Below are 13,304 nucleotides of genomic sequence, written 5' to 3' on the forward strand. Positions count from 1 at the left end.
ATGACTCTCCAACCAAAACCACCAGAATTCCTGATACAAATGACAGAACTTCAAGAAAACATCACTCAAATGTGATCCTGACACTGGCACAATGCCATGATTCACTGTCAGAGTACCTGCAGCCAAATCTTATGCCTTGGAATTGCAGTCCTGTAGTATAAATGTAATTTTCTCAGCATGCTTCTGTTTGTTTTCTGACTACAAAAATAGTTGGCTACCCCTGCTCAGATTACAGCTTCTTATTTGAAATTAATATTCAGGAAAAACATGACAATCATTCTCTTGAGAGCTTTTTAAATTTACATTGAAAAAATCTTAATCTACTGCATTAAGATCCCACTGCATTGTGTATTAATGGAAAAAACCCCTGAATTTTTGTCCTTGTTTAAAAACAAACAACAAAAAAACTAAATCAACAGCAATTCAAAAAGTCCTTCTAGTACTTAAAGCACATTCAAAAATGGTTTGATCTGCATTGTGAGTGCAGGTTACATTTTCCTGTTACCCAGCCTGCATTCAGGTGCTTTTCCCCTTGCTGAACTATAAATAGTTCCAGGTTCACAGCCCTCTACCAGTGCAGTGGGGGCAGGAAGGAGGGCATCAGGAATGGGAGGGAAATGGACATGAAACCAGAAAGCTAGCATGTTTTTTGTGCTAAGGAAAAGCAGCATTCACCCTGATTTTGCTGCTGGTGCCCTGTCAGCACAGAGAAGGGAGAGAGGTTTCAGTCTGGTTTAGGGGACAAAGGGTGGGGCAAGAGAGTAATGGAAGAAGAAGAAAGGAAGGCAGATGAGTGGGAAAGAAAAATGCAAGAAATAAGCAAATGGAGGGAAGGGAAAGCACAGTGATGACAAAAGGACAAATAAAGGTGATCCTGCAGAGAACTGCACAGGGCATCACCGGGGGTGACCGTGTCCCCAAGGCTCTGCCCCATTTTCAGAAAGAAACTCTGGCTCTCTAACGATGATTAGGAGGGACTGGCAGCCTTCTGTACTCACCCCCAGACACCCTTTTCTGTAAGTACATTTAGTGTTCAGCAAGCTCCTTTCTGGCCTCCACCAAATTGGTTTTATCAAATGAGAGGCCAGAAATCAGAGCCTCTCACAAAAGCCCACACTGACATTGCGGGTCAAGACGTGTCACGCTGGGCTTTCTTCTGCTTTCCATCAGGCAGATAAGGAAAAAAGGGGACTATGTCCTTGTCATGAGACTAATTCAATTTATACCAGTCATGCAGTCTACACCAAATTCTCAAAGTAGCCACAATTGTCCATTCAGACGATCACAAACAAGAATGTGCTGCTGGACACAAGTCTCTTTTTCAAGTCAGATTAAAATTCTTTGTGACCTTCACAATTTGTTTAACACTGATCCACACTCTGACCCCTCCTTCACCTCCCCTTTATTTTGCCAGCAACAAAATATTAGTTCTTTAAAGACAGACCTTCAACCCAGACAAATGATCAGGCAATCCAGACAGAGGAGAAAGAAAGTAAAGGCTATTTCAGACCCAGAAGAAGGAAGTCTTAAGCTGTCACTTTGGTGTGACAGTGAGGCACAGCAGAGCTATGGTAAAAGTGTGACAAAATGGCTTAGCAAGGCAAAAATTAAGGAAGACACACGCAAAGCAGAACAAAAAGGGCTTGAAAAAGTAGAATTGTGTGGTCGAATAAAACCACATTAAATCCACCATCTCAAGTTGCATTTGTCTGGCATTTTATTGTATATTTCAAATCATGTGTAAAAATAAAACTCGTTTTCAAGTGATATTTCATAACAAGGGCTAATTTATATATTTGATCTCTGCTTTGTCTTTATGCTCAACTCTTAACCTGCAGCCAGGCAAAACCAGGAGACAGTAGGAAGTTCATCTGTTTTCTATGAAAATCTTCTTGTAAAGTGCATTATTTTTATTCTCTATTAGGCACTCTCCTCTAGCTAACAATACTGCCTCTTTCCATCTCCTGGATCACGGACTGATTCCATAAATCTCTCTAGTGGGCTGAAGAACTGACAGCCTGCATGGCATTAGTGACACAGCATGGAAGAAAATTGACCAACGTTTCTTTTTCTCTAACTGCCTTCTCACAATTACAATCATCCTGTTTTGAGATGGTCAGGAAGAGTGTTTCTCTCTTCTCCCTGACATTGTGCCAAACTTTTGTTAAGCATCTTTTATAAGCAAGCAAACCTCAACCAGGCTCGGCCTGTGCACTTCACAAAATTTGCTCTGAGGGAGCAGAAGTGTGTAACAAGAAACTTGTCTACTCAGTTTATCTTTAAGGTCCAGCTTTTTATTCCCTACTTCTCATTGCAGACGTAACGGGAAGCTTACAGCAATAGTATGTAAAATAAACATTAGTTATTAATAGTAACTGTAGAAAACCAGATATATTAATGTGAGGCGAAAACAAAATCCTTAAAAGCACACCGAAAAATACTGCAGTATTCAAGAAAAAATGAACACCAAATCTGAAAAAAAAGGTGATGATTACCAATAGATTTCCTATGTCTTAGACAGAAGTTTCAAGCCACCTATTTCTGTAATGGAAGGCAAGTCCAACGCCTGGGTGCATGATGTATCCTTAATAGGAAATCTGAAAAATTCCAGACTTAGGGAATAATAGACTTCCAAAAGTCCTCGCCCTGAGAGGCATTGTTAGAGAGCTGAAATCACTTGACCTGAGGACAAACTAGAATGTGCCAGTCCATCAGCAGCACCCTCTTTGCAAGAGTTCCTCTGTGAAGAAAGCACCCAACACAACCAAAACACGCTCCTCTGCATCCTGATCAAACAGACGTGTTGAGCTAAGCAAACGGTTCTAGATTAAATTATCTTTCCTGTTTTGATAAATACAGGCAAGTCCTGTGCAGTTTCACCTGGCACACAGCTTTGCAGCAGTGCACAGAGCACATCCACCCCGCAGCCAGCCCCAGCTCGGTGCAGTGCAGTGACCCCTGGCTCCCTCCCACAGGTCCTGCCTGCTGGGAACAGCCTGGACAGGCAGCAGATCACAGAGGACCTTGAGCAGAACAGCACAATGCTCAACCAACAGCTTCCACAGCAAACAACCCCCAAAGGAAACAGCATCCTCATTTCTGAGCTGGGGGAGCCACAGAGGTGTTAAAGAACTGGGAGTGCCACTTTGCACAGAGGAGAGAGGCAGGAGCTGACAGGACCCAGCAGCTGTGGCTCACATGCCCTCACAGCACGGCACACTGCTGTCAGTCCCACCCAGACTCCAGCAAGAGTTGGCACAAGCCATGTCTTTCTTAGTTTTTATTTTAATTTAGCTAAAATGCTTTGGACACAGATGAACTCCCTCTGCAAGTCTAATATTGTTTTCCTGATCTTCAAATGTGAATTGCAAGTGCCTTACTGATAAAAGGATTGGAAAGGGAAAAAAACCCATCCAAAAGTGCTGACGTTTCCTAAGTGCCTCTGCAGTCTTTGCCGTAGTGCTGGTTTTGGCTTTCTGCTTTAACGCTGCCTATTGCATCCTAAGTGGAAATTCAGCTATCTAACAGAGCAATAGAATACATTAAGACTTTTTCTTTTATTATTTTGCCAGTAAGAGAACATAAATCACTTAATTGGAACACAGACCCTACGAACATCCATAGAATGAATCTTCATTTAAACTACAGATCTAAAACATTAAAACAACTGGTTAAATACAACTTGCAAAGTTACAAAGGTACTGAAAATAACATACATTATATGAAAACCAAAAAATCAGCAGTGATGGCATTATGCTTAGGTTTTCTCCCTTTTCAAATACAAACAAAAAAACCCCACCCTTTGAGGATTTACGAGTTATTTTCCAAACATTTTTTAACACAGAGATTTTAAAATTTAAAAAGATTGTTTTTACACAACTGCCTGAATAACAGCTTGGTTAAGAAGTATTTAACATGGTTGAACACTAATCTTTAATTATTTCTCCCACTCAAATGGGCATGAGAGATCACCATGCAGTGTTATCCAATAAAGAACTTGGCTTGGCTTTAATGTCTAAAGAGTTTAATACAAAGACTTAAAGAACGAGTCACCCAGAGGAAATTCTTCCCAGCCAGACATGTATTTTGCCCAGTATGTTATTGTATGCTGATTCCATAGTAAACTGCAAACTCACAGAGTTAACCATTAACACGTGGAAACAATGGTTTAGCCAAAATGAAGGAAAAATGCAGCCTGACAAACCTGATTCTATTCTTCAGGAGCCTTTCAGCTTATCCACAGTTCAATTGCTTCCTGGAATAAATCAGGGGGGCTCACACACAGCTCTCTGTAGCAGCTGATACAAAACCATAAGACCAACACCGGTTGCTTTGACTGGATAGGGGACTTGAGAGAGCAAAATAAGATTGTTTCCTATCCCCTCTTCTTGCCACAATAATACTGGAAAGTTAATGTTCACCTGCTTTGCAAAATAAAACTAATGAAAGGTATGACTCCTGATTTTAAGAAAGTGCCAGCTGCCACACCAATGTCAGGAAATTAGCACAGTGCCCACCAGCTTTGCTCTGGCTACAGAATGTGCAGCTGAGAGAAATGAGACTTAGTTCATCCCTGCTGGTGGCTTGTTTACATTCTTTCACAAATTAGGATTTCTGGGTTTAAAACATTTCAGTCCAAAGCACTGATCAAAATTAAATGAAATAAAATGTTCCTGAGGTTTTGTGCATTCCAATGTTTAGTGACTATTCTTCAATCTAACTTTTCTTTACAACTGGACTAAAACCAGACTGGGCTACCCCACTAAAGGTCACATACTTAACACAATCCGGTCACTGCAATTTGTCTCATTAGAATTAGTTTTAATTTGTACAACATGTAACATATAAACTCTATCCTACAATGTTTTACTGAATTAAGTAACACAATTAAGGAGTTAAAGAGTAACAGATGGGGAAAATTAGAGACTATAATCCAAAGATAATAGGTATCTCTAAGTAACATGTAATAAAAGATAAGCAAGTGAGCAATGATACAAGTCAGCTTTTTCATAGAACAAAAGTTAAGGGAAGATAACTCCTACAGTCAGAGAAGAGACAGGGCGAGGGGACCAGTGCTATCTAGAGGAAGAGTCTGCAAGAGAAAAAGAGGTAGAAAGACCAAGGAAATCCATAGAGGAAAAAAAAAGTTTACTCAACTGTATCTGTAACAACTCCAGCACATAACATTGTGCAGACATGATGTCTTTTTCTTTTAACTAAAGGCTTGACATCCCCAAGGAAGCTTTTTGTCTCACAGAGTTTCTGTTACAATCCACAACAACTTTCAATGCCTCAAACCACGTTTAAAACCTCAAGCATGGCAAAACCCATCACCACACCAGCAGCAGAGTGGCTGCAGCTCAGATGCCCCTCAATTGCTGCAATTCCTTCGTGCCCATGTCCCAGCGATGGAGCAGTGGCACAGTTCAGCTGCTCCCAGAGCAGTGCAGGAGGATGCTGGCCTGGCTCCAGGAGCCTGTGCTTCCAGAGGCTGAGCCAAGCGCGTGAGGACCCTGCCTGAGGGGTGTAAGAAATGGATGTGAGTCACTTGCACGGGAAATGTGTCTGGAGGTACAAACACCAGCACACACAAGCTCAAGGATGCAGATGTAGAGGAATCAGATCAAACCAGACTCTGCAAGTATGTCCCACCATGTTATTTAAAATGCCTTTGTATCACATGAAGCTAGCATTCCGTTTGCAGCAAGGAATAAAAGAAGGATTTTTCCTGCTCTGCCAAAATCATGTGGCAGCTTTTTAATTTTTTTTTAAATTAAAACTAATATTTAGCATTTTCAACAACTAAGTATTATTATTACCTAGGATCTATTGTCCTAGTATTTCCAAAACTGTTCAGTATTAGAGTTTTTCCTGTTCTACAGACAGATTAAAAAATAACTGAATTAACTGTTAAAGACAATTCAGAAACTTTGAGCCTTATAAATATGCAAGATAAATTCAAGATATTTATCATCTTCCAGCTGGGAAATGCATTGCCCAAATCAGCTCCCTCCAACAGTAATTAGAACAAGCTGTGGCAAGTCTGACACTCTCATCATCACCTGTGTCCTCAGGAGGGCCTTGGTGCAGGAATGGCTTCTCCCTCTCAGCAGGGTCAATGTAAAAATGGTATTTACTGTAAAGCAGCACTTGTAGCCCTCTATCTAAAGGAAAAATGGGAAAGTGTTGTTGCTGATGGGCTACAAGGCAAGAGCTTAACAACAGCAGTGTTGTAAAGCATTACTCTGTGGAAACTTGGCATCGCTGCTGATTTTCTAAAAGGAAAAAAATTCCTTCCTCCTACTACTGCACTAAAAGTAAAGATGGTGACAAGCATCTGAGTTCTGCAAGGCAAGAGCAGGTCCTGCAGATGTTGTGCACCCTGAACAAGGTGACTGTGTTTTTACTAAATACAATACAGCTGGCTCCCAATTCGTGCTCTGGGAGGCTGTAGGGGAAACTCCAGTTTGGTTTTGTTTTGAGGAGGGAATTTAGCTCAAAATTCCAATTAAACCAGTGCTCACTGCTTTCACACAGTCACGCACTGCTGCACAAGCACTACTGCTAAGCCTCCAGAAGATAAACACCACGATTTCTCTGTTGATCCAGTTGTACTGTGAAGTGATAGATGTTGACTCTGTACTTCTATATTTCAGCACTTACCCAAAGCCCTGCACAGCCTAATTAACCCCAGTCACACACACCTTCATTCTGGAGAACAGGACACTGAGCAGAGCTGGAGCTTAAAGATTTGGGAGGGGTGTTCACTAAGGAATCAAGGAGGAAAAAGATCTCAGCAGAAGATGATCAAGTTATCATCATTTTCGACCTTCACCAAGGACAATTTAAAACCATCTGTTAATAAAGATCCTTCAAGGGATCAACCTACATGGACTTGTGCAGTTTCATGACTTCTGTCCTGACACAACCACAGGGATCACACAGCACATGCTGAAGTCTTTTTAAATGTTTAAAAGAACAGAGAATACACATTTGTGATTACTTAATTCTTCATTAGAGGTTTTTTTAAATTCTTGGTGGCTTAAAAATACAAATCAAAATAAAAAACCCCAAACCTCACCTTGTTTCACTGAGACACAGCACAACATTTGTCTGTTGATGCACCCAACAAAAACAGAAAAAAATTCAATTGATCAGAATATCTCTAAGATTAGTAAATATTTTTGTATCATTTTAAATGAACTGTAAAACTAATCAGTGCCAATGGCCAATAAAAGGCAACATTTGTCTTTATGACTTTTACAGGTTTCCCTCCTCCTGCCATTTCCAAAATGCTGAGAAAATAGTGATCAGACAGCATTTAGGAGACTCTTATTTTAAAACCACCCATCTTGAGACTGATCGTGAGCTTTCATTTTAGAAAGCAGCATCTGTTTTGTCTTTTGGAATATATACACAAAGTAAAATCTTTCCTCAAAGTCTTTACACTCAAATTTGGATATGTCAGGGAGCAGGAACTGGAAAGTAACATTCAGTGGACTCAGAGGAAACCCTTGAAGAGAAGCAGCCCACTAGAAATAGGATAGGGCTCCTGACTAATAAATGACAATAAGATGTCTTTGTTAGTAGTATCAAATGTAGGGTTTTAGTGCTTTAGAAAATGGCATCAATACAATTAATCCTTCCTTTTGATTAGGGGACAAAGGCACACAATGAGAGGCAGTGTGTGACCAAGGTGCTCTGGCAGAGTGCAGGAAGGGACAAAAATCCCCTTCCCAGGCAGTCCCAGAGATCAGGAATTCCACTTGATGCAGTTTACCCAGCGAGCCTTCCCGCATGTGGGGAGAGTGTTCTGCCAGCAGAGACACAGCGAGCACAGCTCTGACACTGCACTTGAGACAGATTCATTTTGATAGAAAAACCTTTTCTCTGGAATTCTCCAGCACCACTGAACCTCTGGATCTCTGACAAAACAAAGGCTCCCAGGGTGATGATGCTCCCACACAAGTCCAACTCCTCCAACTGCACTGCAAGTGAGATTACAACAGAGGCACTCGTGATTTAGTAGGGACACCACACACCTCAGAGAGGCAGGAGTGAAGCACTGACATCAGTGAAAGCAAATTATTCTCCCCAATATTTTCTATTTTTGTAAATATCTTCCTGCTGCTAAAGCAATGTGAATTCAAAAGCTCTCTCACTGGTTTTATTAATGTTAATACTTTCTAAAATAGAAATGCAGCTATATGGAGGTACCTTTATTTTAAGCTAATTTTAAAAAGCGCTGGTTTTATACTGTTGACTTGTTTTGTGGTTTATACTTTCGTCAGTTGAGCTCTACTGGAAAGAAATCCTATGTATTTGCAAATTCTAAACATCAGTAGGCAATATCACCCTCCTCTGATCTCCCCAGAGAGAAAGGAGCCTCCACAGTCCTGCCTGACCACTAAGCAAAAAGATATTTGCAGTTTATTTGTTATATATTTTTTAATTATGATGAGGTTTTTTTTAGGAGATAAACATGTGAAATCATAAAGTATAAAACATGCATTGTCTTTGAATAACTGATCAACATCTGGAGCAAGACTCTTTTGACTGATCTGTCTTAACCTAACTCTGCCTTTGTTAATGATGAATATTTTTTTGCTTAAGAATTTTTTGCACTTTACTGATATATTAAAAAAAAATACATCCCCTGCCAGTTAATATTTTTGTGCACCTAATCACCATATTGTAGAATGAAAGCAGTAATCATAATAGTATTTATTTAATTCAGGCTGTGATCCTGTACTTTAGCTAAGAAAACAAGATTTTTTCCTAGGATTAAGTAGCAATTACATGTGTAAAGGTCTAGGTTTTATTTTTTACAAACTTCTTTTGAAAGAGGCCAGTTATATAATTTGTTTGTATGATCACTGCAGACATTCCTGTGGCTATACAACAAGTAATAAAAATGATAGAGAATCCATGGATAGTAAAACCAACTACAGTGACTTTCCATTTATTCCACTGAGGTATAAATGAGTTGCAAAGTATTTTAATGCACTGCAGTGAGAAAACCAACATTCTGTTTATAACTCAGGCCCTGTTATCAGAGGGTCTTTATTTTGTTCTGCGGTAAAACGTGCACCTGTGCAAGAGGGGCACACTGGTACTTGAGCTGTAATCGAAGTTTTAAAAATAAATTATAATATTGGACCAGCAATATCCATTGCACTGATATCCAGCAGACTGCAGGAAAAGCTAGTGAAGCCCTAGACAAAGGACAGAAAAACTCCATGCACATTTTTTTCCCTTCTTTCTTTTATAATATTTTAGCTTCTCTTTTTCTTCCACAGCTTCACCTTTATGTATCTTCCCTGATAGGGATCGTTTAGCCCCAAGAGTCCCAGGGAAACGCTGCAGATGTAAGAAGATACACTTCAGACTGGTTTGTAGCCATAACTCATTTTTCTCTGTGGATGTGACATCTAGATTTATTAGACCAAGATGTAATACCACAAAGTGGTTCACTCTAGTGGGGATGTTCATGCAAGATGAAAGTGTTTAAGCAATAGCAGCTCTCCGTTTTATGGGAGAATCCACAAACCCAGCAGCTACTCAGGGACTCCAGAGCAGGTCACCCTGCCCCCTACAGCTGCATGACACCCTTACAAACCTCATTCTCCTGCTCTATCCACACCAAAAAAACATTCACTGGAACAGAACCAAATAATTTCTTCTTTTTCAATGACTATTCATGTAGATAAAACTTCGAGGATCCCACTCCACGCACAGGAAGTTTAGCATTCAATAATGCTCTGCTTTAGAAAAAGGCATTTAAATAGAATGTACATGTTTTAAGTAGAGAAAATAAAACTAAAGTATACTAGTAGAATAAGCAGGCTAACGTGATACAATCTAAACCAAAATTAGCTTTCAGCTAAAGGGCACATAAAATGGTGAATTCTTCCAAAAGAGAAGTTAAACTTGCAATCATTCTGCTCAGCTTACCGAGGGTTTTATTTGAATGTTTCAGTAAATCAACGACCAAGGACCTAAATCTTTATTGAAAACTCAGCTAAAATTGAGACAATTCACAAGAATTTACAGTGTTCCTACCACTTCACTGCAACTTACAAACCAGCCTGGCCTGAACAAGTTACAAGCTGAATTAAGTCCCTTGAATCCACCCAAACACTGTGTAACGAAACCCTCCAGATTCTGTTTTGAAAACAGACTCATTTTTTTATCCTCAAACACCCAGAAATACTCATAGGGAGACTTGGGGGTGCTTGAAGGGTTTACAGCTACTCTCAAGGATGCTTGTGGCGTTTTTGGAGCTTTATTCCTGAAGATGACGAGGAACAAGGGCACTCCTCTGATTCATCAGCAGGTGCCTCGTGCCAGAGATCCACACGAGCATTCCTTTGCACAAAGCCACTTCCAGAAATGAACTCAGCTTTGCTCCGACTCCCTGTCAAGCATCTTGCTGAATTTCAGATTGACAATGTCAGCTCACAAAATTGAATTAAATGTGAAAGAACTGACCAGGGAGAGGGAGGAGGGGCTCCCGCACAACAGGCTCCAGGGGAAGCCACGCGATGTCTCCACACGTTGCTGTTTCACTGTTGGGGTACTCTCAAATCAAAGAACATCAAATTCCAGAGTGATTTGATTTCGTCACTGCTGGGAATGATGATGACTTTCTCCAAAGTCCACTACAGTTATGTGAGTCTCCAGGAGAAAATATGCCCGACAGTAAAACTTGACTTATTACCCCAAAAGTTTTTTCAATTTGTGACACCTCCTTAGCAAGCTTTTGAAAAAAACAATTAGCTAGAGGGGTGTCATGTTTCATATGACAGAAATAGTCTTATCGAAAAAGGAAATTTAACTTCATTATAAGACTTAGAAAGTTTACATCCTGATATTATTCACATCATTACTTCCAGATGTCATGCAGAAAACCAACAATCAGGAGACACAAACTACGAGTCAGCCAAAAAATATACAAGAATTTCTGCATCCCAGTTCCATACACAAAGGTTTTTGTTTGGTTCCAGAAAGGAATTCATTGTGGAACCTGTTTTTATCCCAGCTCAGATGCAATCACTCTTCCTTTCTTTGAACTTTACATTTGTGGAAAGACAACTCTAAATACCAGGGAACTGTGGCTAACACAGAAAGTGGTTTTTTATCCAAACCTATCCCACCCTGTTACATTTATACAATTATGATATAGATTATATACAACTATAACACATATGGTTCCAATGCTCTTTCTAGCTTGCAATCTTTGTTCAGTCTTTCTGAATCATAGAATGATGAAAAAGAAAAAAGGCAAAACAAATACTAAATGTTAGGGTTGGGATGCATTACCAACACTTAACCAAAGACAATAATGGAACAGAAGTAGTTTTACATATATTAAATATTTTCAACTTTTACCAGATGTAACCTACATGTGCTTTGGTTAGTAATATTAAATAAGAGCCTAGGTTTATTTCTTCATGTCTGAAGCATTTTTGAAGTATTAAACACACCATATATGTGTCTTCTTCAGAAGGTTCTACATTATTACAAAAGTAGAATCTAAGCCAAGTATTTTCAGTAAATGCTGAATTGGAAGACAATTCACTCTAAGACAGAAGAGATTATTCCTTCAGCTTTTCCCTAGTGCCTGGTAATTAGAAGCATTTTAACCAGGTCAAAATCACACATCTCAGAACAGTGTCAATGTTCTCTTCCTGCAATAGCCCAGAAGTACTACTGATTATTTTAATAAATTCTGTACAGAATTCCATATGCTACCTCCCTGTGGCTTTACATGCTGGTTTTGTCACTTCCCATGGCAGAGAGTGTCTGTCATAGAGAAGTAAGCAAAGAATCATCTCACTGAAATCTCCCTCTCAGCTCCTGACCCCTGGTTATGGTCATGGGATGCTCAGCAGTCACTGCAGGCTCAGCAAGGACCAGAGTCCAGCCCACACATCAGAGACTTTAAAGAGGAGAGAAGGCCCAAATGAGCATGTTCTAATTCCCTCAGCTGCAACTCAGCTCCTTTAAACCAACCCTGAGAGGTGTGAAAGTGGAGCAGGAAGGAGCCCCGTGCCCCTGAGTGAAGCAGGAATGCAGGAACTGAGGGCTCTGGCACACAACCACTGCCTCTGGACCAGAGGTATCAGTGTTTTTAGCAATGTCATACTGCCCCTGGCTAAAGAGATGGAAGCATATTTACAGAGAACAAGTTCTAAACTGACTGAATAAACTATTAATAATGAATTAAGATTTTTTTGGCCTTTCAAGCATCTTCTCTGGTTATCAAAGTGAGGCATTCATTAAAGCTGCAGGATTAAAAACCACATTTTTCACTTTATTGTACTGAAGCTTTAAAATGTAGATAAAAGGTAGGATGAAGTGGAATCTGTGGATTGCAACAGTACCTGAGGGACCTTGCTTCCTTCAAAGGCATGTTATAGAAACAGCACCAGTGCCACAGGGACAGCAGAAGTTTGCTTATCAGAGCACAGTAGTGACATGAATCTGTGACCGAGACTTGTGAATGCATTTCTGACAGGGGTAGGTTTCCATGGTGGTCAGAAGTCACCCACTCATGTAGAAATCTCTCTCTATGGGGGCAGAGCCTGTGGGGATGGCTGCTGGAAAAGGCTGAAGGACAGTTGTGCTTTGGGCTGAAACATGCAATGCACCAGAACTAGACATGCTCACGAGTGGCCAACCCACTTTAAAGGTAGTTTTAAAAATATCTTTGTAGGGCACCTATGACTCTTCACCACCACTGATAAACCCTAGCACAGCACGTTTCTCACAGATGCTCCTTCTCTGGCAATGCTGGAATAGTTCAGGCAACTGGGAAAACACCCACTTGACACTTGACTGTGTTCAGTCCTAAACCAGAAGAAAGGATTTCTGATGTGTCTGTAGGAATGAAATCACAGAAGCCAAACAGATCCAAGGCTTTTCTGTTTGCTGCTTTTTCTCTAACTTGATAAACAAATCCTGCCCAGGATGCTTGGGAGCTTCCTGCCCTGGGGGTTCTGTCCATCCAAGACTCCAACACTGCAAGCATCTTCGCTAAGGTAGCATAAAATTTCAGAGCACACAGTTAATGTTCAAATGGCAGAGTATATTGATTCTCTGCCCATCCCCTAGTATCTTAAGTTTACCCAGAAGACTATTTTATTTAATTAACTCGATGCTTTATTAATATAAATATTCCACTATTGATCATAAGAGAAGCTGACGCATGTTTGAGTCAGACATACATCAGATCCATTTAATGGAGCTCCACTTAGAAGAGTAGTTGGCTCTAAATCAAGGTAAATGGCAGCAAGTGCTCC

At 40.2% G+C, this 13,304-nt stretch overlaps 1 protein-coding gene across 4 annotated transcripts in view; it reads right to left on the reverse strand.

Moving 5' to 3' along the window:
- Nucleotides 1-13,304, reverse strand: part of SLIT3 (slit guidance ligand 3) — a 521,085-nt gene that overhangs the window by 231,250 nt on the left and 276,531 nt on the right. The gene's annotated exons all lie outside the window — the stretch shown is intronic.

The sequence above is a fragment of the Aphelocoma coerulescens genome, chromosome 13 (assembly GCF_041296385.1).
Source record: "Aphelocoma coerulescens isolate FSJ_1873_10779 chromosome 13, UR_Acoe_1.0, whole genome shotgun sequence".
Lineage (NCBI taxonomy): Eukaryota > Metazoa > Chordata > Aves > Passeriformes > Corvidae > Aphelocoma > Aphelocoma coerulescens.